Consider the following 26,664-nt stretch of genomic DNA (forward strand, 5'->3'; position numbering starts at 1 on the left):
TGTATAAGATTTCTGCTGGTGCCTGGTGTTCCCAGCCTGTTTTTCTTATTTCGTGGTTGACTATTTCTTCGTCTATCTTTGTTTTCTGTTGCTTTTCTTCTGTGGGACACTGTATATTATCCTAATGTGCAGGTTTAGAGCGATGAAGTAATGGTCTGCTACTTTTTACTTTTTGACTGATGCAGTGTAACTGCTTGGTGGTGCTCGGTCCATTATATGATCTAGACAAGAAGCAGTGATAGTATTTCCGAATATTTCTTCTCTAGTACATGATGTTACTGTTGGTATTAGATTATATATCTATAGCATGTCTAGGTATTGTACAGTGTTGTTCTGGCTTTCGTTTGCAATATTTATGTTTATGTTGCCAATTATCATTAGGTATTCTGTTGAGCATATTTCTTGGCGTGAAAGCAAGCAAGCAATTGAGTTAATGCAAGAATTTTATCATGCTTTGGTTTGATGGCCTGTAAACAGCTTTAGTATTATGGGATGCTGTCTATTGGTGGTATTAGTGATTTAGGCAAAGGGTTTCAGCATGCTCAAACGCTCAAACTGATAGGCCGTTTCTTTTGCTATTAATTTTTGTTTGATAAATATTAATACCCCATCCCCTCTTTTTGTTTGACGGTACGATCTATGTTGTTTGAAGCCTTGAATTTGGAAAGCAGTCGCTTCGTCATTAGTTATGGATACTTCTGTTAGTATCAATATATCAATAATATCAGTGTAATTCCTCAGATAAGCCTGTAACAATAACCAATGTTTTCAGATGCTTCCGATGTTAATATGCAAATTTGAGAGTCCTCTCGCTTGTACTTTGTGTTGTTTCCATGCATCAAGCGAGTCGAAAGTACAATTGCTGATGTATTATGGTGTAATTACATCTATCTGATGGTTCATATTCATTTTTGTTGTGTTGAGGTCTTCTTTTTGAACTAAATTGGAGACTTTTGTTTCACTATGCAGCTTATCTATATCCTCAGAGCTTTTTATTTGTATAGACTTTAAAGATTGTGACTTTCTCAAGAATATTTTGACGTCTTTGATACACAAAAATTGATACTTTTTTCTGTCTTTTCTTTTCTTGCTTGTTCAAAAGATTCCGATTGAAAGGTGTTAAATGCTAATATATACTCATACATACTCAAATACCCATAAATGTTTTTGATATGATAATATTTTTATTGATCTGCTAAAATATTTACATATACAATAAACATCTGGAGTGACATTGCAACTTATAATTTTAGAGAATTCAGCACAAAGTGCTGCATTTTCTGCATTGTATTTCAATTAAATTTTTTTAAAAAAATACTTTTTGCCTCTATATTATGTATTTACAACACATGTTCTTGTAATATTTACAATAAAAATTATACAGAATTTTGTAATATAGAATATTCATAATAATAATAATAAATTTTTAATATATTTTATTGATTACTAAAATATTTACACATACAATAAACATCTTGTGTGTCATTGCATCCTATAATTTTACAGAGTTCAGCACTAAGTGCTGCAATTCCTACATTGGATTTCAATTAAAAATTTTAATAATATTTTTGCCTTTATATTATGTATTTACAACACATGCTCTTCTAATATTAACAATGACGATTATACAGAATTTTTTGTATAATTTTTTATTTTTTTATTTTATTTTTATTTATTTATTTATTTTTTTTTAAGTTTGAGAAAGAATGATTATACATACATATATCTGTATTTGCTTATAAGGATTACTTGTAGATGAGTGAGGCAAGTTAATCTCACCTACTTCGAAGCTTGGGTTAGCTTTTGTGAAGAGAGTGGGATTTAGCTTCACTATTTGTGTTGTTGCTACTGTTTATGTATGGGATGTAGGCATTGGATGCTAGTAATTTGTCATGTGTATATTAGTGTTAATGGTTTCTTAACTTTGTTGGTATATTTTCCAGAGTTCGATTTTTAATGTTCTGTAATTATCTACGTGTTTTAACTTTCTTGGTAGGTTTTTGAGTTGCGTGGGTATCTGATGTGATCTCACAAAAGAACCGTATGAGTTGTTGAAGGGTGTGGGGATGTAGAGAGTTGTTGGAGGTCGTGTTATACGATATGTGTCTCTGTTGTTTCGATAGATGATATTAAAGTAATTCCTTGTTAATGTCATGCAGTGTTTCAGGTTTTTAATGCTCAGAATTCTGTGTATCGCCATGTGCTTGTCGGATATTGGTTGTTGCGCGTAAGGTATCCAGATCACTGTTGATACGATTTTCCTGTGTAGTGTTTCTAATTTTGTTAGGTGGCTGTTTGATGTATGTGTATAGACTGTTATTCCGTGTCTCAGTAGGGATTCGCAGATACCGTAATATAGAAGTTTTTTTATGTTGCGTGGAATAATGTCTTTAACTTGGAAGAGTTTTGCTGCGATGATCCGGAGTTTGGTGTGTAGGTATTCTATATGTTTTGTCCATTTAAGGTGGGAATCTATATACAGACCGAGGTATTTTGCGTGTGTTACAGGTTTGATTTCTGAACATTGGCAGGTATTTTTGTTGTTAATGCAGCGGTATGTGTGACAATGTATCGATAGTGATTCGGGGCGTATGATTCTTGGGTTGTGTATTATTAGCATCTGTGTTTTCGTGCCGTTGATTAGAATTGCGTTTTGGTCGAAGTGTTGTGATTTCGTTTAGGTCTTGTTGTGCTTTGCAGAGAGCTGTGCTAATGTCTGTGTGGATTGCTAGTAGTGCAGTGTCATCTGCGTATCTAAATATTTGACTTCTTATGGATATGTTATGAACATCATTAATGTATATATTGAATAGAGTGGGTGATAATATGGCACCTTGAGGCCGTGTTTTACTTGTATACTCCGACTGTGACATGTACCTATTTTTGTTACTTGTGTTCTGTTTGAGAGGTAATAATAATAATAATAATAATAATAATAATAATAATAATAATAATAATAATGCATTAATATAGTTAATTTATTCAATAATATTAAATTATAAATTTACAAAAACGAAGTGATGTATTTCAGAATCAGTGGTTCTCATTTTGTGATAGAGTAAAACAGAATGGCTAAGGCTTAGAATACTTTAAAGAATTTTTTTTCTTGTTTTACAAAACATCATTTCTCAGAATCGTATGTTTTATTACAATTGAAAAAGGCGTGAATTTTCATGATAACAACAACCATTCCACTCCATTCTACAAATGATGTTTAGCTTTTTATTAAAATAATTTAATAAATTTGCATCGTTAGATGAACATTGTTCACTCTTCAGGGAGAGAGTTATAATTTATCGTGAATTTTCAAGTGCCTGTTCATCATTCGACAATTCACAGTTGAAAGATTGAGTATTAACATGATGATTCGTATTATAAATAATTCAAAATGAATCATTCAGTTTTTAACTGTTTACAAAAATGCAAAATTATTAGCAATATTTCGTGAACTATTTTTAGTTCAAAATTAAGCTCTGAGTATTACCAATCAAATTTGTCGAACAGAATAACAATCTTAACGTACCTGAAAAATGAAAATATTGTGGAGCAAAGCACGTTGAAAGATCGACTGGTATTGCAATTAAGTTCAAATTTAACAATTCAGTAAATTACGAACGCAGTGAAATTCCTGAAATATGTGAGAGGCAATTTGTAAGATTACTTATCAAAACTGGAAGAAGTTGGAACAGTCATTTTTGCTTAAGTTTGTTTGATGAATTAGAGTGGAACAGCTTTTATAAATTATAAATTTTCTCGAACATTTATTTAAGTAAAATACATATTGTGATAATTATTTATTCATTTATTATTTTAATTGTGATGTTATATTGCAATGGGGAATATTGAAAACAGGAAAGTGGCCATGAATTGATGTAATTATAAGAGCGTTATGTGACTGACTGCATTTAGCCGTTATAGTTTGATGACATCGCAGCAGAACAATTATTCAGAAGAGAGAATAAATTCCTTATTACTTGGAGGATTTCATACGCAAAGAGTAAGAAATTATCAAATAAAAATTGTAAATTGAAAATTATAATTTTTTAGATAAGATATAAGAAGTTTTGTGCTTCTAGCAAAAGCATATGATGACCGCAAATCATGGAACTAAAGAACCTGTGTGTGTGTCAGCGGAAAATTCGTGTGACGCCACGCAGTATATGTTGATTGGCTAAGAAGAACAGATGGGAGCAGTTATATGATTTAAAAATTGATTCAAGTTGTCTGGAAAAAAATAGTCCGTAAATATTAGCAGTACTTAGGAATTCTGTTCTAGCATGCTAAAGGAGTTGAGGCTGAAAAGACTGGAGTGCATTACGAAGTGTTGTTTCTATGCTCTCTCTCTCTCTCTCTCTCTGTGTGTGTGTGTGTGTGTGTGTGTGTGTGTGTGTGTGTGTGTGTGTGTGTGTGTGTGTGTGTGTGTGTGTGTGTGTGTGTGTGTGTGTGTGTGTTTAAGCTCAGCGACACAAGTCAAACAGCGCCAATGGAATATTTTACATTCCGAAGAGTTTAAAGCTGGAATCAGATTTCGATATTGACATGGAATTTCGCTTCGTACAGCTTTGAAATTTCAAACCCTGGTATTTCAAACATACTTAGAATAAAGAAAACTATGCACCGCCATACAAATTTTCGATCGAATGTAGAGATATTCACCAGATCTACAGGAAACTATCCTGTTTAGAAGGAATGATGTAGTTAACCTAAAACTGGAGAAGTCGACAGAATTTTGACTTACTTCCATTATTTACACAAAATCAGTGGTTGATTTTATTAATATTTTTTCAAGAAACCTTTATTTCCAAAAATAAAGCGCGAAGTTTTAATTCTATAAATATCAGATAATATCGGACAACTATTTAAATATGATGATTTCTAGATTTTGTAAAATTACAAAGAATAATAGAATATAAAATTCTACAGCAAATTAATAATTTTATCGAATTTAGTTTAAAGCATAAAAAGGAGGAAAAAATCAGAACATCCAATAAATAAGAAATAGTATGGTGGAAATATATTCAAATTTTGTGATAAAAGCTATTCGAATTTTCTTAGGTGTGAAATTTTTGTTACTTCTTTGAACAAACTGAATTTGGACAAAGATCTTCGTAGGTCTTCGTCCAAATTAAAAAAAAAAGAGTGTATATATATATATATATATATATATAATTTGGATAGAGTTTCAATTCTCTTTAATAAGAATTTAATTCTTATTAAATTTCCTAAATTTCCATAAATTTCCTAAATTAAGGAAATCTCAATAAATTTCCTTAATTTATGGAAATTCATGGTTTCCATAAATTAAGGGAACAAAGAGTAAGATCACGATAACTCAAAAAACGTATGATGATTTTTATGCATTTAGATGAAAACAATACAACACGAGATGTAAACAAAACAAGCACAAAAATTGAAATAAATTCAATAACAAATGAGTACACGAAGACAGTGATCAAAAACAAGAAGTCAAATTGAGATTTTCAAAGCTTAAATAAGGAACGTGGTCACCTCTTACAGTAATACAGCGCTCACAACGATGTTTCATACGGTTTATAATGGTGACTAGCAGATCAGTTGGTAATAACAAACATTGCTCCTGCAAAACTCTCCTATGTCCTTAATGGTTGTGGGGGAGGAGGTTTCAGATCATTAACAATTTACTTGTTGCATCCCAGACATGCTCAATAGAATTAAGGTCAGGAGACCTGGCCTGCCGTTGGTCTCTTCTTGAAGATATTGGTCCATGAGCTACACTCCATGATGAGGATCATTATCGTCTTGTTGGATAAATTTATCCCTTATGGCACCTGCACACGGAAGAACATGAGGATCGTGGATCTCGTCTCTATAAGTTGCAGGAATCATAGTTCTCCGAGGAGACACATACACGTCGATGAGTCTTTCGACCTAACGAGATGCCTCCCCAATCCAACACACTACCTCCACCATAAGGTCTCTTTCACTGATATTAGAGGGATGATAACGAACGTGTCCCTGGTTCTCTTTCTCCTGATCAGAGATCAGAGCATGCTTGGTTTCGCTTTGTAGAGCCAATCTGGACTTGTCCGTAAACAATACCGACGCCCATTGATATTGGATCCATGTGTATTCAACACGACTCCTGTATATTTCTCATAACTTTTAATTATAATACTAATCATGAAAGGAGTAGTTTTGAAGTATAAATATTTGAAGGATAAATAATCCAGAAATGCTGTGATTTCAGACGCTCATTCCACTGTTGCAAGAAGCAGGCGCTGCTTCATGTTCTTGCAAAGAGAAGATGCTATCTACTAGACAAACAGATACTTTAGTTGTTTCTCACTACTGTTTTATCATCTGAGTGCTGAAAGGCTTATCATTCGTTATTATCATTTTAGCTATTTTTCTATCTCTCCTTCACCAGAGGTCTTTGCAAGTACCGTAGTTTTGTTCCAACTTTTCAAAATTAACTGCTCCCTTCTATTCATTATATTCTTCTTGTTAGCAACTCTGCTCTTACCAGCTTGGCAAGATATAAATGCTATAAATGGCTCTTACAATGCCACTTATAGCAGTTTTATATGAACCTTCTAAAATATGCCTTCTAAATATATTTCATTCAATCTCATTTTTGTTGTGTCTATTTTCCCCTTTTATTCCTTCTCTAATTACTTCATATAGTAGTTGATCACTTTTCTTAGTTTTCCGACGACAGAATAATTTATTTCAAGTTATTTAAAATCAATTTCGTCCAATAAAATGTATATTAAAATCAATTTAACTTCATCTATTTCTGTGTTTATATTTTTTTCTTGTTATGTTTTTGTTATTTTGTGTTCGTTGTTATTAGCTAAGGTGGTTTCAATCAAAGATGGATTAGCCAGTCTCATACGTTAGACGTCTCTCTCTCTCCTAGAAAATCGGGTTTTCGCCATCAAAACAGACAAACCAGCTCTATACACATTTACAGATATTCTAATAAGATCTGGACAAAGGAAAGCAGCTGGAAACCACCATGTGCTTAATACTGCCATGGAAGCAATGTTGCTTAATAAAGTATCATTGCTACCCCACTAACCAATAGATTGACAGAAACACACACACACACACACACACACACACACACACACACACACACACACACACACACACACACACACACAGTAAATTTGAAATAACGATCTTCATTGAAGAGCTAATTATTTTTAATTTTATTTCTCGAAATCTAAATAACATATCTAAATCATTTTTGTTATTAAACATTTTCTCCTGCGACCACTCTTAGCAAAATGTTCGAGCTAAGTTTGAGATACTTCTACCGGCTTCTATCAGATTGATTTGAAAAATATTTACATTTAACTGGGAATTGTCCTGTGAAAGTTCGTGTCTATATCATTAAACAGAACATTTCTATATTTTTTTTAATTTCATAAAAAAAATAAACTAAAATAATTAAAGAATAGTTATTGGTAAAGTTGTATTATAATACCGATTGTTTCATCTTTTTTTTGCGAATGTTTAAATAAAAATATTAAAATTATATTTTTTGTTTGCATTTTGTAGCTCTACCAATTCCTCCCCCAATCTCCTTCTACCTTTTCTTGTTCACTGTTTTCATGTTTCTGTCTGTTGCAGCCATGAAACAATCGAGAATCGGAAATTGATTACTACAAAGCAAAATGCCCACCCATTAATCCCTCACATAATATCGCCAGCGTGAGAAACGTCCCACCCAATACACCCAATCCCTTTAGTAGGATTTCGTAGCGCGACAACAGCCGGATGTGTGCTTTGTTATAACACGTGCTGCTGCTATTATCGTGAGGAGACAGTGCCTTTTTTTTTAAACCATGCTACAAGACTAATCACTTTACTTTAGCTACCTTCAAACCACAGCATCCACTTTAAATGGGGCTTTGAATTCGATGAAACTCAAATTCTTAAACGAAAACAGGTTTCTTAAGAAGAGTACGTAAGTCCAACAATCGCCAGATCTTCTTCATTGTAAGGTGTATTATTATTTGCATGCATTAACTCTTCCTTTCTCCCTCTTTTGTATTATGAAAAAAAAATCATACGCAGCAGTTATAAGTCAGTAATTTCGTTAATTTAAATAAATAAACAAAAAAATATAATCGCATTTAAAAATGTTTAAAATATAAAAATTAAAATAACGCGTATAACATTTTTTCCCTTATTTATTTGATGGAAAATCTCATGAAACTAATTTCTGTTTAAAGTTTCAAAAAATAGTTATAAGTCAGAAATTTAGATGTAAATACTAATACATGCCTATAGTGTCTTATAATGATATTCAATGTATATTTACATTTGAACACGACCCCTTGATAGGTCAAGGTTAGAAAATTCGAAACTTTGTTTTGGAGACTAAAGAAGGACTTGCTTTTCAAGCCACGTCAGTCATCCAGTAAACAGGATGGGGATATCACACTGGGCTCTGAATATTATCTGCGATATAAACACATTCATTAAACCTACTACAGCCTTTTGCGTTGATAGTGAAAACATCCAAACCGGCATGTACTACTTGTGATATATTGCAAGTAACAGAATAGACCCAAAACTTTATGTTCTATAAACTTCATGCTTTGAAATCGGTGTTTAAATAACCAAGTACTTGATTTCAAATCCTTGTATCCAATATAAATTCCTTTCTAAAGTTATTTTTATGCGTGGAAACGAATCTCATCCTTCATATTCAGTTCTAATCTTAGATGTGTAAGTTTACAAAAAATGTCAACGTCGTTTTTCTTTTTCAAACATGAGAAGTGCTGACTGCTTTGAGTTTAATTATGCTTGAATTTTCTGCTAATTTCTCTCCTCTAATTCTCTATGAGTTGTTAATGACAGCTCACTGGTGGGTACTACTGATGTCGCTATTCGACACCCGCCTGTCAAGTGAAAGCAGAAAAAAAAAATAAAAAACGACGCGACTTCGAAAGCTAAGAACGTGCATCAGCTCGTAAAAACCGAACACTGGTTACCCTAGAGAGTGTGACAAGATCAAGGTTAAAGGTCTTTTCACACTAGAAAATTGCCTTTCGTGCGAGAAGTTTTTACAAGATCCCGTAATTGTGTTCGCCCAGAGACGTGATGGAGTAATTCGTATAACTGAACCTCCCTGGTGACAGCACATCCGATACGCAAAGAGTTTCTTTGGTTCCAGCCTAGTCAAGGGAGGGGAGGGACGAAGATAAACAAATGAGGAAAGATAAACAAGAAATACTTTAAGAGAGAGAGAGAGGCATATTACGAAAGTTCAAAAACTCAGGTCGTTCAATGAACGCAGAAAATTGAGGATGCGGATAACCTCCGAGACAGGATGCGCTTCGAACCTTAAGGAAAAGGGTTCCCTGTTTATGATAATTAGAATAGAATAAAAAATGTAATCAATGGAAAGCATTTTTGTTAGCAGCTTCTGATGCTCCACTGACGAGTCTTCTAAAACTGAGATTGTTTATAGTTCGTCGCCTGACTTCCATTAAATGACCTCACGCAGAAAGGCGCCATTAAAAGTAATAAGGACAGTTTGCGTGTTGTCATTTCTCTTATCTGTAACACTAATCTTTGCATTCCCTCTTTCTCTCTTGCATCACGCAATCCCATTGCTTTATCTAGTCATATTTTTTTCCTGCTGACAATACTGGTCTGGGAATATGCAGATTAGCTCTTTTATAGCTCGCTACGTACTCTCCTTCTTAAAAGACCGTTCGATGGTTCCTCTTTTCCTTTAGTTAGATTCCTCATTCATGAGAAACCATTGAGAAATCATTAACGGTGTTGTTGTTATTTCCTACTGCAGTAGCAAATTATAAACCAATCAGTATCTCAGCCGTGGTGGTCAAAGTATTAGAAAAATTGGTAAAAAATAGAATTTAAGATTGGGTAGATAAAATGTGATACTGCATAAGGGGCAACATGGCTTTGTGAAAGGTCGCTCACGCTTTAGTAATTTTCTGTCCTTTTATAATAGAGTAACAGCAGAGTTGGATAAAGGATGTGGCTAAATCGCCGTGAGGTGGCGTATTTTTTGTGTAGAATAGATTTAGCGCTGCTGAAAGATAAGTAACTTTTTCGCATTTTAGTTGATAATATTAGGCTAAATCATTGTAGAGTTTGTTTTAAACGGGTATGTGATTGATGCGCTGTTTAGTTTGTAAGTAAACCTTGTATCTTTCGTTTGTTGTTGTAATGTGGTTTTGTCGGTATGGTACCAATGCGTAGTAGAACAATGGACGTAAAGACTACGTTTTCGGGTGATTTGAATTTGCGGGATTTTGTGCAGTGCACTGTGAGAAATGTATTCTTAGAGAAAATTAAAAGATATGAGGAAGGAAATAGAAACTAGAGAGAGAGAGAAAGAGAGAGAGAGCGTATTAAATGTTTCAAAAGTGAATGCCTGTTAGATGACAAAAACGCAGCAAATGTTAGTACAGTGGAGAGTACCGACTATAGGATGAAAAATGATGTTATTAATGTCGAACATGCGCCCGAGAAAATAGAGGAGAACTAAATGGACACTAATAAAGAAATAGCGTGCTTGAATTATTCTTCACAGGACAAAGCTCAAAACTGAACAATTGGAGAAGCGACAAGAGCTTATCAAGGCCGAGAAGAGAAAGAGCAAACAGTCCCAAGTAAAATTAAATACCCAGCGAACAAAAAGAAAAAAATAAAGAAAAACGAGTTAAGGAGAAAATTATTTACGGAGACTCGATGATCAGTAGAGTACTTAATAAAAGTGTGAAAAAAGTAGGGAAACTGGGGAAATCACTCACGATATTAGTCACGCCATCTGGATGAAAAATGGTAAGTAGAAAGAAATGATTGTCTTGGTTGGCACAAATGATTTGAGAGGCAAGAAATATTCTATGAGGGAGGATGTAAAGGAGTTGTTAGGAGATACAAAACTGAAGAGCGAGAAGTTGAAGTTGGTAAATCTCTTAGATGCAATGATAGACGGAAACTGAGGAGGGGGAAGTTGCTAGCTAATGAGTCTATACGCAGGTTGTGTAAAAAGAATGATGTAGGATTTGTGGATCTGTGGTCTGTATTTGGTGGAAAGAAGGATCTGTACAGTGCAGATGGACTGCATCTGAATAGTTTTCATTTTGGGTGTCTAGAGAGACTTTGTTCACTGAGCATGCTTAAATGCAAATTCAGGAAAACTTAAGCAATTAGAGTGGAAGCAAATGAGATTTTGTAAAGACACCCATGAGGAGTGAGTGTGGGAATGACCAAGTGCGGAATTTAATCTCTCAAGCAAATATATTGATTAGGTTAGTCAATTCAGGAAATAAAAATGGGTGGGGGGTCTAAAGAGCTGCTGCAGTTTCTATATACGAGTAATAATGTCAGACGTATCAGGAACAAGAGGGGAGTAGGTTTTGGCATCTGTTAGTGCAACCGCACCAAACGTTATTATAGACATTAGTGAGACTTGGTTAACGACAGTTGATGTAGTTATAGGGACAAAATGAAGGGTTTATTATTTTTCAGGGAAGATGAGATGGGGATAGGGATACTGCTGATGGTAGCGGACGAATTGCAGCCAAAAAAGAATAGTAGATAGGCTAGAGGGTAGCAATTAGTCTCACACCAGACTAGGCGAGCAGTCTCACACCAGACTGCTTCATTTGAAGCGGTCTGGTGTGCGATCAAGACCAATAAGACAAAATCTACAGTTGGTTGTTGCTATAGAGTATGGAGCTTCACGGATGATTTGGAAGACATGCATCGCCAAATTATTACAACGAATACAGGTCGAGTGTTTATTATGGGACTTAAACTATGGAGATATAGACAGGAAGGAAAAAATGCAATTTATATATCTAGGCGTGTATACCTGGAATTTATAATTACTTGATGCAGCATGTTATAAAGAAGACTGCGGGGAGTGGGAGTATTGGGTCCAATACTCGCACAATAATCAAAACAACTGTCCATAACAAAGGTGACCATATCGCCTCCGATTGGTGAAAGTGCCCATGCGGTCTTGACTTCTTCTTATTGTGCTATCTTCTATCGAAGGTCAGCGACCATCTTGGCGAACAAACTGCGCTCTTGTGCTAATCTGAGCAGTTGTGCACTGCTCTTTCCTGTCCACGTCTTGATGTTGTCAAACCATGATATTCTTTTTCTTCCTCTAGTTCCTTTGCCATCAATTCTTCCTACCAAAATAGTTTGTAGAAGTTGGTATTTGATGTTTCTCATGATGTGTCCAAGATATGATGTTTTTCGTTTCTTGATTATTTGTACAAGATGTTTAGCTTTGCCAATGGATTTTAAGACATCTTCATTGGTAATTTTTTCTATCCATGATATTTTTAGCATTCTTCTGTATAGCCACATCTCAAAGGCTTCGATTTTCTTGACTTGCGGTCTTGACTTGCGGATTGTAAAACATGAGGAATTTTCTATAAGAAGCACTATTTTGTAGAACTACAAGGCAGGTGATTATGACATGCTTTGGGAAGAAGCTAAAATCTATGCCATTGCATAAAATACTGCAGGGTAAGGATGTTAGTGGTGCATGGGGGATAGTTAAGGGTCATCTAGAGGAATTAATAAATTGTAAACCTAAGAAGAAGAAAATGCTGTGGAGGGTTTATAAAGTGAAAGGTAACTCATGAACAGTACAAGGTTCAGGCAAGAAAGATTACAAGCCTTGCAAGGAAGGCAAAATCAGATTATGTGAAGAATCTAGCCGAGCATATCAAAGGAAATCCCAAAGAGTTCTTTTGTTATGTGGCAAATAAGAGGAAGAACGACTATGAAAGATTAACCTTAATGAGTGACAATGGCCACAAGGTGACAGAAGCAGATAAAATTGTTGAATTACTGAGTGACCACTTTACAAGGGTATATCATTCTAGTAAGGTTAATGCTTTAGCCTATGTGAAAGACACTAATGCGGAAACAGAAATGGATGAATTGGAAATTCTTAGGATATTGCAGAATTTCAATGTAAATACAGCTGTGGGATTAGATGGGATATCAGCTAGGGGTTGGCGAGAATATGCAAGGGAACTGGCAATGCCTCTGACTATGCTGTTTAGGTTAAGTCTCAGTTGGTAGAGTTGTAACGAAGTGGAAAGAGGGCAAAATAATTCCCTTACATAAAGGAAGTTCTAAGACTGCAGTATCAAATTAGAGACCAATCAGTATCTCATGCGTGGTGGTCAAAATACTGGAAAAATTGATCAAAAAGAGAACGCAAGAATGGATGGATAAAATATGATACTTATATGAGGGGCAGCATGACTTTTCGAAGGGTCCATCATGCCTACATAATTTAGTATCCTTGTAATTTACTATATCATAATTTATTCTAATAGAGTGACAGAAGAGTTGCATAAAGGTAATGGCTACACGATGATTCCGCTGGATTTTTCAAAGGTTCTTTGACAGAATACCACATTGAACTCTGTTACGCAAATTAGAACAAATGGGGATGGATATGATACTGGTTAAGAGAATAAGAGGGTGGCTACTGAATAGATATCAAAAAGTGGTATATGGAGGGGCAGAATTGTGGCAAAAACAGGTGAGTAGATTACTTGGTTAGTGAAGAACACATTTACAAGTAGAGATAAGGAAGTTATTCCTCTTTATAAGACCTTGATACGCCCACATCTGGATTACTGTACTCAAGTGTGTTCTCTTGGATTTCTTGGGGATGAGGAAGCGGTGGAGAAGATCCACAAGCCACTCACCAAGGTAGTGAGTGACTTGTGGAATGTTCCCTATTAGGATACATTGAGGGTGTTTGGATTGCAGAGGTTCGTTGATAGGAGAAAAGAGGGAATATGATAGAAAAATTTAAGTTGCTTAAAGGGTTTTATAGGACAGATGCAGGGGAATAGTTTCAGCACTTGGCTAGGGGGACCAGAACAAGGGCTCATCCCTGGAAGTTAAATAAAGGTGCAGTTGAAGGGATGTTAGGACTAAATATTTTGCTTGGAGAGTTGTGAATGAGTGGAATGAGTTGTCAGAGTCAATTGTGAGTGTTTTGTCTGTTAATGGGTTGAAGGAGAGGTATGATAGATTGTAGGGATATACAGGGTCTCCCGCGATGAGTCTTTGGACTTCGTGGAAGCGCCCATATAATAATAATAATAATAATAATAATAATAATAATAATAATAATAATAATAAAATAGTATTTAATCCATTAAAGAACTCTAGTCCCATTACCTTGTTTCTCATTAATCAGTAATCAAAAGTTAATTTGCTGTTCCTTATTAGTGAGGAACGAAATTTTAAGGGGTTGATTCTTCTGTAATGAAGACTGTTACTAGTTAAATTTAATGGGGAAGTCCTGTTGTTAATGAATTAATTATTGAGGAATTCTCACTGATTAATGAATAAGTTTAGTGAGGACAATTACAAATTTTCTTCTTTAAAGGTTCCAGGATTTCCTACAAAGATGGTGGGATGTTTCCTTTCTGAAACTTTGGGTTTCCTATTCCAAAATCAGCAGATCAGTCAGAAAAACATGCCCAACTGATATAATACATTGATCTCACACAGCCTTAGTTGCTTCGACCGTAATTCACACTTCCCAAGAAGTTCCAGGGCGAAAAATAATTCTTTGACTCAAAGCTGAATTAATATGCTCACTGAAATATCCAGATTGTATTGTACTAACTGAAGGAGTGCTCACTGCCTCTTAACACAAGACTTTTCACATGCTATGAAGATTTTCTATTACTTTCTAACTTGATATCCTCAAATCTGACGCGACGACTTGCAATAAGAATCAAATCCTTTAGTCCCGAATGAAGGCAAATATGATAAGTCACTTGCAGTTAAATTGAGGTTTCGATACTTCTTTTGTAGATATTAAATCACAGTTTCGCATTTTCAGAGGCATTTTCCTCGATAGTGTTCACTTCTTGTGTTATTTGGGGAAAAATAAGAAAAGTACATTGACCGTGGGGTTCGAGTGCGTCAGTCAATATTAGATTTGATGTCTACACAAGGCCGAAGTGATAAACTTCTCTAGGGAGAAATCGAATGGATTTCTTTTGGAGAAAATCTTGACACAATGACGAGATATCTGATTTATTAGAGGGTCGCCTCTGTAGAAATGTGATGAAAATATCCCCTTATGTCAAACATTTCGCCTCTGTCAAGCAAGGAGAGATGCTGTTTTATTCATCTTACAATGAACTTCGTATGATTTCATAAAGAATTTCTTAACTCTCTGTCGCGTTTGCTCTCTATCTATCTCTCTCTCTCTCTCTCTCCTGTCTTTTATTTTTTTTCCATGGAGAGAAAAAGAGAACGATCATATAACTGCATCTCAACTTTAGAAAGATAAACGGACTTATTTCATATTGTATGAAAGGAGTACTTCAAAATTCATTTTTCGTTAAAACAATATGTAGAGTCGTGTTGCTTACTTTTGGTTGCTTTGTGAGTTGTTTGTTTTGCCAATACTAATTTATTGCTCTTTATATATTTCTTCTAGTAGAGATGATTTTCATTGCACACACAGAAGTTTCTGTCGAGGAAATCTTGAAAGAGCTTTCAAGAAAACGCTTGACGTCAATCTTATTTTGTAACATAATAGTAGTAAATATTGAATGGTGTGAAATATATTTGTAGAATTTTGAAAGAAATTTCAAAATGTTTGTAGTAAAAAAACAGATTTTTAAATATAATATAAGATACGCTATTACTACAGAGAAAATAAGATTATTTTCATAAATAAATGTTCAATCATCAATTAAACTGGTATGCTATTAGACCTTACATCGTTGCTACATTACTAGCTGTTACCTATCTAAGAAAAAAATCACTTCATCTAGTTGCATTTGTCTTTTCAATTTACGCGATTTTTGTGTAAATTATTTAAAATCCATTAATTTTTAAAAAAGGAACGGGGAGATGGATTCATAGTATCTGTGTGATTTCTTTTCAAACTGAGCAATGTTCAAGTCTAAACCAATGTTCTGAATTTTGTAGTCTCACACACGAATATCGAACTGTTTGGACACACCGATGTTCACGCAGTTCCGCAACGTGGTAACGGCTCCACCTAACAACCGGCAGTAACTTCCATTTAAAATGAACTGTCGGCTTTCAGTGAGGTCACTGGCAAGATTTTCCCCCCAACTTACAGGCTGTTTAACACTTGCGCTGCCCTGGTAACCTGTCACGTGACTCGTCAATTTCTTAATTTATTGACAAGTTCATGCCTAACTGCCATGAACTTGTCAATTCCCTACCTCCACCATCTTAGAACTTTAGTCCTCCATTCCCTGCCGTTCGGAGCCATTAGTGGATAATCAAAGTCACGTGATACCGCCTCGATTTCGCATGCCTTGCAACAGCATTGCACAATAGTCGTTTTTGATTGTCGGTCATTCGACTCGATATAAAGATCTTAAAATTGTCTTTTGCACAAATCATTGCCAGTTAAAGAATGAAGATGATTGCTGCTGGATTAAACTCAATTTAAGAATATCAAGAAGCCACAGAACAATGAATTTTTTCTCTCTTTCACTTTCTTCCCACGTGGATGAATCCGTAACCGAAACTATTCTGTACCGAGATGACATACCAATGAATATTTGTCTTGAGAAAGATTGTTTGCATTGCGTTGAGATTGGACAAGATGATGATAGAAGGTCAAATGTATGCATATCTTTCTAACACTGAGAACACTTTAAAAGGGAAAATTGTTTCCAATGTTGTTGTTGTTGCAAACAAATGATGCACAGAAAGTGGAATGCTTTCTGTGCGTCCAGTCCTACTTCCTGCTGCAACTTTTATCTAAGCCAAAGAAAAACGTTAAAACCGTATGTTGGCATACCAGAAGTGCTAAATTAATTTACGATATATCGTTTTTGATTGTATTCATTCAGCGTATTCATTTATCAAAAAAATGAAACTTTTTAGACATAAAACTTTGATTTTACAAGTCTACTGTTTCTGCATTCATGTTCGGGCAATTATTTGATGGAAGCCTGATGGGAAGAGTGGAAATCGTCTCGATTTCCCAATCAACAGGAATTGGGTTTGATTACTGCTGTTACATTATGTGTTACATTAATTTCATGGTTCGGTGTGAAACTACCACTTTTCTTAGGAGGAGAACCTCCTTAGCTCAGTGGGTAACGACAACACCTTTTGGTGGAGACGACGTGGATTGGAATGAGCAAGACTGTTTTCCGAGACGGTAGTAGATATACTGAACGAAGAGGAAGGTTATAGATTTGGAGCTGAATTGTGATTTCCTGTCTGTTTCCCCTGGAAAATACCCAAGGCTAGTGACAGCCCCACTAACAGGAAGGGTGTATGTAGAGGATCTAGTTGCTGCAGTCTTACTGGAATTCGCTGAAGTTTGACGCACTTCACATTTTTGCGGCTTGAATATAAATTCTATTAGCGTTTTGGACTTCTCAGGTTTTAATCTTGGAAACTGCAATTGTGGAATCTACCTGGCTATCTGGCAAATGCGTACAGTTTGAGGAAGTCAACCATCTCAGAATCTCCCAACTTGTGAATTATGACATTTGACAAGGAAAATAACAAAGTAAATCCGAGCACGATTAAAAAGCGCTTGTGTTTGGCAAATGTAACTAAATGTCCTCTTGGAAAACATTCCCTCTGAGAATTAGATATGATTGCGTACATACTGTATGAGAGCATCATTCTTCTTTCCCCCCACACAAATACACACGCACGCATTTTCGTAAGAACGTAGCTTACAGGCAACAGGCCACGCTAAGCCTGAATCCTTGATATGCATGATGATGATGATGATGAGAAACGTACCTTAAGTTATACGCCATGTTTTTAATCTAAACACAAGGTATGAACTAAATTGCAACGAATAACTGGACAATCATTAATGATTACACATTTATGGCTTGTCATTATTTTTCCTTTATGGCCTCGGTAAGTTTCAACTAATGGCTGCTATGGTTAATAGTTTACCTCTTGGCAGCTAATCACTGCGACACCTCGTCGTCGTCGTTTCATGGCCGTCGTAACACCGAAATTAGCTGCATGTCATAAAGACCCTCTTATTCTGCACGTCTTTTAGTGCAGCGTGAGGATGAAATTTATGTGCCCTTTGCAGGTAGCGGCGATTGGAAACTTTGACTTTTCTAAAAGTTTTTGCAATCACCGCACTGCTAACTTATCTGCAAAACTCAGGAGGCGTCCGCACTTCATCCAAAAGAACGACATCATGGGATGGTCATAAGAAAACAGACAGAACTGAAGAAGACAAGATTTAAGTTGACGTTTATTTAGGCTTACGGCGGAAGCAACTCAAATTATGAAGTTAGTGTGAATGTATGTTAATTGCATGTGTTCTTATGGGCGGTTTTGCAGGATGAAAAATCCGTTTTCGGGATGAAAACCCTGTCATCACCGTACGAGCCCTGCTAAGGAGACAAGGAAATTTAGTGTCGAGAGACTGACCGACAAGCGAATCGATGAACAGTGCGTAACATGGGTACAAAATCGTTACAGGGGAAACAGCAATAGGACTGAAAGAACTGCTGGTGGCGACTGGAAAATTCTAAAGACTAAGCTATACAATTGAGAAAGAGAGAGTTAGAAAAAGCTTTTCAAGGAGATGCCGCTGTTCCACGAGCTGTCGTCGAAGTTACCTATTCACTTGTTTGTTTCGCAAATGAATTACAAATGTCCAAGCATCCGTCATTTGCTCTTTTGACCGAAACACGGAAAATCACATTGAGAAAGACGCATGCCAGATTTAATCAAGCGTTTGTGTTTTAAGTCAACGTGCTAAAAGGCTGTCACTCACACAGTAAAAGTCAGTGTGCTCACGAAAAAACAAGATCACGGATTAAGTTAATGTGTTTTCGAGAATCCAAGATAAAAATTTTCCTGTCTGTATCAATCGTTTAAAACAGGACCCATTAGACGGGACACAGTTTGCAGCAGCAGTCTAAAGGCGCCCTACTGTGCATTAGGGAAAAAACAAAAACAAAAGCATCCTGTATCTCCTGAATTTATATTTAACTTTTCTTTTACGCGTTGATATAAGAGCATCGTAAAAATTCTTTAGCTGATAACTGGAAACAATGAGCAGATGTTGCTCCGAAAAAGAAAGAAAGAGATCTTTATATTTAGCAAATCATTCCTGTCATAATTCAATCATAGCCATCATCTTTGAAACTCAAACCCAGTTAGCCATGTGGTTTTCACAACACGCAGTTGGCAAAAGTAGAATACAAGAATAAAATTTACCGCCTTGTGTAATGCAGAGAAGATAGTTTTAAAGGGAAAGTCTATGCGTTTATTTTTACAATTATTATTTTAACCGAGAAAATTTCCCCTGGTAAACTTGAACCTATTGAATTTGAGAAAATAAAATTAAAAAAAAAAGAGCGAGATAATAATGAAAATTTTTATGAATTATATGGAGAAATAAATAGTTTATATACGGTTGTATAATTATTTACTTTATGTGTATCTTAGCCAGCTACATTCCATAGAAAAAATGTAATTTATTTTTTATTCTTGAGGAAATTCTGTTTCCATCCACAGCACTAGGCCGTTGGAAGAAAGACTGTTCGATTCTAGCCGTTGACATGAGGACCTTTTTCCCAAATCCTTCTTCAACGGGTTCTCGAGTTTATGATTTTTAGTAGATTGTAGGTAGGGTGGTTTTTTCTTTGCAAGAAACTCGGTTATTAATCCCATAACTCAAAACAAAACGATCGTAGAACTCGCACTACTGCAGGTTATAATACATAGTATTAGTTTTAATAAAGATGAGAGGGCGGCAGTGGTCTGTTGCACTTTGCTTTTCGGATGCTTATTAAAATCATCGACTGACTTGCGAAAACTCTCTGCGATTAATACAGACTGGAGATTGGCTGCCTTTCACTCTTAAGAAGATAGGGAAAAAGCGGCCTATCGAACTCCTTTAGGAAATAAAGGGCGTTAGGGTACTTTTTCTATGTTTGAAAAACTTTTTTGTTTGGGGGGGGGGGAATGCCTATCGAATGAACAGGAGTTTTTTTTTTTTTTGACATACATTTGATTAACGGATTACATTAAATACCGTCAAAAGTTCACCACATTTAATACCGACTAATACTATCGTTAATATATTCCCCTCTCCTCCAAATGACTTGCAATATAATTATATTTTGCGCAAAAATAAGAACAACAAAATACATAATAGTTCATCGATATCAACAATTTTTTCATTAAATATAAAATTATAGTTACGTTTTTTTATTTTTTGATTTTAATTATTTTCTTAAATTATTTAGTTTGAACATTTCTTATATAAAAACGATTACTGGTAGAGATCTCGCCAGTACCTTTTCCAAATTGTTAGGTGAACACCAACTGAATGCATTTTATGTACATTTTAATATAAAATTTTATGTAAATATAATACATATGAATAAGTATATAACTATAAAAAAGTAATGCATTTATAATCATTATTCTGAGGTACAGTCCTTACCATTATGGTGAGTTCCCTCTTCTGAGTCTGTTTATTTCTGGTAGCTTATAACCTTCCTATATATATATATATATATATAGGGAAGGTTATAAGAAGGTTATATATATATATATATATATGTGTGTGTGTATATATATATATATATATATATATATATATATATTATGTACAATAAGATCAAAGAAAAAACTAGGGCAGAATACATAAGACGACTAAGAAAACTCCTTAAATCAATGCTTAACACTGGAAATTTGATGAAAGCAATTAATACCCGGGCCATACCTGTTCTGAGATATTCAGTAGGCATTGTTGAATGGACCCAGCTAGAGGTGGAGACTTTAGACAGAAAAACTCGAAAATTAATGACAATGCACCAATGCCCTCAATCTTCTCAGTGACATTGATGGACTCTACCTATGATGTAAAAAAGGAGGCAGAGGATTATTACAAGTAAAGCAGGTTGTTGAAGAAGAAAAACGAAATCTGAATGATTATCTGCAGCAAACGGAAAAATTTCTAGTTAAGGTAAGGAAAGAGGGTTTATTTAAACCCATCGAAACAAAATTGGAGTACAAAACTAAGCAAGCAAAAGTGAGAAATGAAGATGGCAAAATAAGGCATTGCATAGAAAATACCTTCACAGCATAGAGGACAGACAGCGCTGATAGCAACTTGACCTGGCAATAGTTGAGAAATGGAACAGTAAAGAAAGAAACAGAGTCGGTAATTTTTGCAGCAAGAACAGCCGATTAAAACCGACGTTATAAAAGCAAAAATATAAAACAAAAATCAAGAAGACAGTAAATGCAGATTGTGCAAAGAGAAGGAAGAAACGGTAGACCACATTACACGTGGGTGTAGTAAAATCACACAAATTGAGTACGTAAAAGGCACGATAATGTAGCTAAGATTAATTCACTGGCATTTATCTAAAAATTATGGGTTTAAAGTATCTAAAGACTATTGGAAGCATAAAGTTGAGCAAAAGGTGATTGAGAATGAAAAAGCTAAAATACTCTGGGATTTCAAAACCAGACTACCAAAAGCTTGGAATTTAACACACCCGATATAACAGTGATTGGAAAACGTGAAAACAAGATTGTTTTCAGTTTATCGAAATATCCGAACCAGGTGATAGCCGAATTTTGACAAAAAAAGAAACTGAGAAAATTACAAAGTATCGTGAGTTGCAAGTCGAAGTTGAAGGAATTTGGCAAAACGAAAAACGAAAGTTGTTCCCATCATAATAGGTGCCGTAGGTCCTATATATATATATATATATATATATATATATATATATATATATATATATATATATATATATATATATATATATATAATCCTGTATTTTCTAATCGGCCAAACTGCTAATTGCCAGAACAAAATAAAAACAACTTTTCGTTCATCTAAAAGTTATAAAAAATGCAGATAACGCAAAGATACTTCACCCTTCTGAAATATTATTTTGAAAAAAATCGAAGAATGAAATCCCCCCCCCCCCTTATTATTTCTGCTGTTCATATAATATTGGTTTTTATCAGATGATAAAGCACATTGTCTGTTTCTTTAAAAACGGAGAAAAGAGAGCTACTACACAAAAAAGATGAGAGTACTATAAACAGAAGTTTTATTATTATTATATATTTTTTGTGTGTCTGGTTGTTTCACAGCTGTTTGTGTAACGACAGGCAAGAAATCGGTTTTCTTTATACAACATAAAAATCCTTCCTATCGCAACCATTACATTTCATTTGACTTCGAATTAATGGATTAAATTCACACGCCTACCCATGTTCGTTGTAGGTGTTTACTTCATGGCATCATCTTCCGATGCATCACTGATCACATATTTTTGAAAGCAATCGCACATAAATCACTCGCAGCTGTCAGAGTAAATGTAACCAAGTGCCGAAAAGCAAAGATGCATATCTTGGCTGTTTAATCATTATTACATCGGAAGAAGAAAGTGAAGACGGATTAGTTTTTAGATGCGTTAGTGTAATTGTATATATACGGTTCATAAAGAATAATCACTTCATACCAGTACTGATATTTCTAGACAATACTTTAGTTCCGAAAGTCACATATAATAATAAATAAAAATACTGGCTTAAAGGGGCGAAGCAAGAATGCTTTTCATTTTGCCAGTTATCTGTAGAGGACTGTGTAGGGTTAAGATGTTTTTGCGTTATTAAAGCTCTGATCATGGCAGGAGGGTACCAGCAATAGCCAAGCCCCAGTTAGAACTTCATTGGCTACAGCATTGCCATCCATTACCCTCCAAGGGTATTAATCACCGCATCTCACGGTCATTTCAATCTCGCCAACCTCCGAAAGTCACACAGTAACAGAGGCAAAGTTAAAAGAAAACATGTTAAAATAATTATGGTGCAAGATATATTTTTGCAAAAATTTCATTTCGCATTGAATTTTAAGTGAACATATTTATTAATTGTTTACTCATTTAAAACTACAATTTATTATTTAATTAAACAATAAATACCTAATTAGAAATTCTCAATATTTAATTTGCCGCCTGCTTGCAGTGATTACTTAAAGTTACTTTCTTTCTCTCTTTCTCTTCCTTTATTAATTTAACCCGTACTTATAATTACAATTTTGCAATTAAATGTATATTTATGATTTTTCAATTAAGTAGTTAAATGCATAATTACGTTTCCATTAATAAAACTACCACGAAAATGAACACTGAAAGGGATAGGGGGAGGAGATTATCTGATGAAAACGCTTTTACTACTTTTGTCTCCAATTTCGAAATTTTTAGTTAAGATGACGTTTTCGTTTGTTAAATCTTGCATTGCAGGAGCTAAATAAAAGCGAACAATAAATACAATTCATGAGAGTTTCTTGATTTTCATTTGTTTCATTTTTATTTTTCACTCTTTTCAAATCCTCTTCACTAATGTTATCTACTGCAAAAAAAGAATGAATTTATTATTATTATTATTATTATTATTATTATTATTATTATTATTATTATTAGGATTTGATACACTTGAACATGACATACTACTCACCAAACTATACTCAATAGGTATAAGAGGAACACTGCATACATAATTCAGGAACTACCTCTAAAACAGAACACAAGTAACAAAACTAGGTACACGTCACAGTCGGGGTATACAAATAAAACACGGTGTTCTTCAAGGTGCCATATTATCACCCACTCTATTCAACATATACATTAACGATGTTCATAACATAGCCACAAGAAGTCAAATATTTCAGTACCCAGATGACACCGCACTACTAGCAATCCACACAGACATCAATATGGCTCTCTGCAAAGCACAACAAGACCTAAATGAAATCACAACATGCTTCTACCAAAACGCAATTCTAATCATCGGCACCAAAACACAGATGTTGATAATACATAACCCAAGAATCATGCGTCCCGCACCACGATCGATACACTGTCACACATACCGCTGCATTAACAACAAAAATACCTGCGAATATCCCGGAATCAAACGTGTAACACATCAAAATACTTTGATTTCTATATAGATTTCCACCTTTAATGGACAAAACATATAGAATAACTACATACCAAACTCCGGATCAGAGCAGCAAAACTCTTCCAAGTAAAAGACATTATTCCATTTAACATAAAAAAAACTCCTATATCACGGTATCTGTGAATCCCTACTCAGATACGGAAATATAACAGTCAGATACGGAAAAATAACAGTCTATACAAATACATCAAACAGCCACCTAACAAAATTAGAAACACTACACAAGAAAATCGTGTCAACAGTGATCTGGACACCATACATGCAACAACCAATATCCGACAAGCACATGGCGATACACAGAATTCTGAGCATTAAAAACCTGAAACACTACATGACATTAACAAGGAATTACTTCAACATCACCTATCGAAACAACAAAGACACATATCGTATAACACGACCTACAACAACTCTTTACATCCCCACACCCTTCAACAACTCATACGGTTCTTTTGTGAGATCACATAAGATACCCAAGCAACTCAACAACCTACCAAGAAATTTAAAACATGTAGATAACCACAGAACATTAAAACACGAACTCTGGAAAATATACCAACAAAGTTAATATACCATTATCACTAATATACACATCACAAATCACCAGCATCCAATGCCTATATCCCATTCATAAACAGTAACAACATAAATAGTGAAGGCTAAATCCCACTCTATTCATGAAAGCTAACCCAAGCTTCGAAGTAGGTGGGATTAACTTGCCTCACTCATCTACATGTAATCCTCATTATTAAAAAATTATGTAAATAATGAGTTTACCTATTTGTGAGAACTTATACTTGTGTAACTCTGAACTATATAATTGTAAATTATTACTGTGATTGTTATTTCAAAAAATAGCAGAAAAAATATGTTTTATCAATATTATTATTGAAATCTCATTATATGTAGCACTTAGTGCTGAAACTTGTAAAATAATATAATGAATGTCAATTAAGATGCTCATTGCATTTACATATATGTAAATATTTGAGAGATCGATAAAAAATTATTATTATTATTATTATTATTATTATTATTATTATTATTATTATTATTATTATTATTATGTAATCAAATGCGCATTTTTATTTAATTTGAATGAAAAAAAATTAAGCAAAAATGAAATCTTTATTTAACCAAATGAAGTTTATTTTATATGTAAAAATTAAGCTTCTTATGTTTAATGACGTTTGGTTTTTTTTAATAATAAATGTATACCATTTTTGTTCTTCTTTCATTTACAACCAACACTGCTTCCTTTTTTGGAACACAACATTTAAAAAAAAAGTGGAATATTTTTAACACATGCCCTGCAAATGTTTAAGCAACTTCTGTTAAGTTCAGGGACTGAGTAACTCGCAGACATTTTCGTTATGCTACTAACATGCAGTTAAATTTGTGAGAAGAAGGAGAGTAAAATATGATACAAATAAGATTAATTACGCGTCATCCTTGCAATAAAAAATCATAGATGTGAATTGTGTTTTAAGGGGAAAGGAATAAGAATAAATAAAATTGCAAATGTGAGTCTCTTTTCATTAATTTCCTTCACACGTTCTCTATGGCCAGAAATAAATCACACAAAAACAGCGCAACAGACTCATATAGAAAGAAAAGTAAGAACATATTTTTCATCCCGGGACAGATCTTAGTCTCCCACCCGCAATTTCAAAGAAAACGCTTATTGCACACAAATGATTCACAGCCTTCGTCGTTCAGTGTGTATCGATGATGCTCTTTAATTGAAGAGATTTCTGGTTTGAATCCCGTCTAAGTCATGCGACCAATCTTTACAAGATCATGTAAAATGAAGGTGATGAGCTGGTATCACACAGAAGACAAGGTTTTTCTTTCAGAAACTCGTTTTTTTTGTCCTGCACAACATAAAATCCTGCCTGCAAATATAGGCGCTTGAGTGACATAAAAAATTATGCACATAGGATTGACCACCCACCCTTTCACATCATTTATTTGGTTTCCACAAAGTTACATAACTGGAAATGGCCTAATACTAAGAGAAGGATGAAGTAATTGTTCAATTCTTACACAGTTGTTACTGGATATTTGGTATTTGCTGAAACTCGCTTCGTTTCATTTTCTTGATTCGTTTTCATCACTAGGAATAAACTTCTTCTGGCTTTAGTCTGTGGTGGAAAAAACTAAGTATTAATAGCAAGATTTTTATTGGAACAGGTTTTCAATATATGGAAGTGAAATATTTTTAAATTAAGCAGAGCTTTGTATTCGTCAGTATTATGAATTTAGTTCCCTCGAAAATTTTAATAACTTTTCGAACATCACACTGTTCATAACTTGCATATAGTGAAAAAATTAATGGATGGCGCTACTAAGTTAGCACAAGCTTCAATTTGTTTTATTTTTTATTTTCTTATTTTATGTTAAAAGATCGTATTCATTAAAATTCTTTGCAGGAATCCAGAAAACTAATAAACTACAACTAGTATTATGCATATTAAATGCCAAAGAATACGAGTAAAAGGTGCTGTGTGTACTATAGTCCCATTATGCATTCAGCTAAGCACATCTTCACTCTCTCTCTCTCTCTCTCTCTCTCTCTCTCTCTCTCTCTCTCTCTCTCTCTCTCTCTCTCTCTCTCTCTCTCTTTATAGGAACAGATTCTTTTTC

Source organism: Typopeltis vanoorti, chromosome 5 (assembly GCF_054136105.1).
Source record: "Typopeltis vanoorti isolate ZY-2024b chromosome 5, IOZ_Tvanoo_1.0, whole genome shotgun sequence".
Taxonomy (NCBI): domain Eukaryota; kingdom Metazoa; phylum Arthropoda; class Arachnida; order Uropygi; family Thelyphonidae; genus Typopeltis; species Typopeltis vanoorti.